This window comes from Myotis lucifugus, unplaced genomic scaffold (genome assembly GCF_000147115.1).
Source record: "Myotis lucifugus unplaced genomic scaffold, Myoluc2.0 scaffold_74, whole genome shotgun sequence".
In the NCBI taxonomy this organism is placed as follows: domain Eukaryota; kingdom Metazoa; phylum Chordata; class Mammalia; order Chiroptera; family Vespertilionidae; genus Myotis; species Myotis lucifugus.
Window position 1 is genome coordinate 928999 of NW_005871122.1, and position 3196 is coordinate 932194.

The following is a 3196-nucleotide window of genomic DNA, read 5'->3' on the forward strand; positions in this document are numbered from 1 at the left end:
GAGGAATCTCAGAGAGAAGCAGGGAGGGGAGAATGGGAAATGATTAACCAAAGAACTTATATGCATATATGCATAACCCATGGACATAGACAATAGTGTGGGCAGGGGCTGGGTGAAAAGGGTGAAAGGGGGAAAAGGTGGGACATATGTAATACTTTGAGTAAAGATACATTTAAAATAAAACAAATAAATAAAAAGTGAGCAGAAGACCTGAAAATAGAATATTTTAAATTTATTTGAGTGAATACTTCAAAAGCATTGTCAATATATTCAAGGAAAGGGTCAACCAAAAGCAGATATTAAGATGAACTAGTATGTGTGTAAATGGCAATTTCTATGTGCCTCTGAAAATGAGGAGGTCTAGGAAAAATGGGTGGCATGGGACCTCTTCTACGTCATCCTCTTGAAATTTAAGATCCTGAGGCAATCTTCTACACAAAGTTCCCTGATACCCCACCTCCCTCCATATAGAGTGGGATTGCCTGTCCCCACTCAGGCCTCTGCCACTGCCACACAGGACTCAAGGCATCATTTGTTGTAAGAACAAACGTATCATACTGCTATGGATGTCATCTCATGATATGAACCATATTCATAAGGTCTCTGAGGTCTGTTTCCTAGGCTTCCTGCCCAGGGCTCATCTGCACGCTCACTCCAATCCTTAATCACTCTGTCTTTTCTCTTATAGAACCTTATTTCTTCTACCTGTCAGCCAAGGCAGATGGTTTTTCTTAGTTTCTATAGTCACCATAGAATTTTAGCTCTAGGTCAAGGCATTGGTTTGGGGCTAAAATTACTTTTTTATCTCTACCCGACGCGTGATTTGGTGGCCTCCAAGAATTTAACTTAATTCATTCAATAAACTTCCATTGAGCATTGACTAAATGCCAGGCACCATGCTAGGAGCTCAAGGTCTATGAAAGTGGTGCTTCTCAAACTCTAACACGCACAGGAAACACCTGGGCATCTTGTTAAAAATGCAGACACTGCTTTCTTCGGCAGCACATATACTAAAATTGGAACGATGCAGAGAAGATTAGCATGGCCCCTGAGCAAGGATGACATGCAAATTCATGAAGTGTTCCATATTTTTTTTTTAAATGCAGACACTAATGCAGTGGGTCTGGGGTAGGACCCAAGAGTCTGCGTTTCTAAGGGGCTCTCAGATGAGAGCCATGCTGCTCCCAGGTGAAATCCACTTTGAAAAGCAATAAAGGAGGATGGGAATATAAGCAACTAAGTTCAAGCAATGAAGATTTATAGATGCTATGGTAAATATATGAAAAACTGAGAATGAAAGGGGTCCTCAAATTTCTCTGGACTGTGCTGCTTCCTCAGTAACCTCCTGGTCCATTTCAGTATTCCTGGTCCTACTCTAAACCTCTGCCATCAACTCCTCCTGTAAGCATTTGCTAAACACCTACTCACAACTAATATTTTTCTCTCTATGTCTACAAAAGCATCTCTCTGCACCACTATTTCCTTAATATACCTCCTCTGTTCCACTTAAACCTTACAGAATTCCCTCATTCTGGCTTCTAACATCTTATTCTTGGTCATCAATCACCCCTCAGGAAATTCAATTTTCCAAGCATACGATGCCAAATGCTATGACCTCATACAATGCTGGATTTCATTACCTTATACAATGCAAATTCTGTTATCTCATCCTTATAAACACCAGTAGTATGTAAACATGTGCATATTAGAACTTTACATTTATATGTTGGCTCTTTGTATGTTATAATAATAATAACTAACTTTAATGGAGAGCTTAAAAAATGCCCAGCACTATAATCTCATAAAAGCCTATGAGATAGGTACTAATCACCTCATTTTGCATATTGGATATAATTGAGACAAAGAGGTTAAGGCCACATTGCCATTAGCTGGTGGAGCCATAATTTGAATGTTGTATCAGCAATTAGGTCTTCAGGGAATAATGTCGTTAAAAATAAAACCAGTTACAGTACAGTCTACTCACCGTTGTGGTAGGGTTGTGAGTGTGTGTTAACTACTCCCGAGGCATGGGAAATCTCCCCCATGAACGGAAGGAAATGCACACTTTCTCCTCTGCCTATGAGTGAAAGCGCATTGGGGGAGATCTGGTATCTAATAAACATGCTTTCAAACCTAGATGAATGGCTGTGCAACTTATGAGTCACTAAACTCTTAATTCAGCTCTGCCTTCTTGAGATGAGAGATTCACTTTTATTTGATGCTTTAGGTTCTGATCAAGCCTTTCAGTTGAGTGTCTCGAAATGCAAATACAAATTTTGGTTTTATAAACTCATCCTGGTTTAGCAATAAATCTGATCTCACTAGGGAATTGTATCATGTTGGGTTCCTTTTATGCTGTCACTATAATTGAATTGCCTTTTCACCAAAAGGATTATTTTGAATTCATGAAAAAACTTCTTTAAAAAAATAAATGACAAATGAAAGCCCAAAGGACATTCAATATGAAACCAAATTATTATAGCATTAAAGGATCTAAGTTAAATCCATGAAGGCAAGAAAATTCAAAGCAAGGTTTTAGGAATAAAATTCCTTCAGTTTCATGCCTCACTGCATGTGCAGGGCCACTTCCTTAAACACATAGGAGGGAGCCGAGACAGTGAAATTATGCAGCTGACAACTCCCATAGACCTTTAGATCAGGGAAAGAACTAAACATATTGGTAGTAGGAGCAGGATCATAAGGGAATGGTCCAATTTTTGTTTTCAAATAAAGCCTTTCATTATTACTACTCTCTTGTATTTTCTTTGTCCTTGGTGTTTTCTTCAGCATACTTCCTAGAAGCTATCTTTAACCATCAAAATGTCACCACACAAAAAATGAGATAGCATTGTAAGTGCTATTAGCATCCTTTCACCTGACCTAATCACCTCCCACCCCTAACTCTTGCTGCTTCCCAGATTCTGCCTCCGTGTCTTCCTTTTCTTTCTCTCGGTTGGGCTATCTTAACAAGAGCTATCTCTCTTTGTTCTTTCCATCTGGCTCCCTTTTAAACCTCAAATACAAATCCATTACTTGTGTTGGTGCCTTCACCAGACCTCAATGCTGTCTTGATGACCATGGCCAGCTGTTTTAGCATCCATGTGCGTGGCAGTTCTAATATAAGTAGGCAAGAACAGGGTTCTTGAATCAGTGGGCAAGCAACAGCATGATGTCATTCAGAGAACTTTGAACTTAC

At 39.4% G+C, this 3196-nt stretch overlaps 1 non-coding gene across 1 annotated transcript; it reads left to right on the top strand.

Moving 5' to 3' along the window:
- The first annotated feature begins 986 nt into the window (after positions 1-986).
- LOC111826388 lies at positions 987-1093 on the top strand. Its single transcript, XR_002829726.1, has one exon. It is a non-coding gene; the product is annotated as a U6 spliceosomal RNA (small nuclear RNA).
- The last annotated feature ends 2103 nt before the right edge of the window (positions 1094-3196 follow it).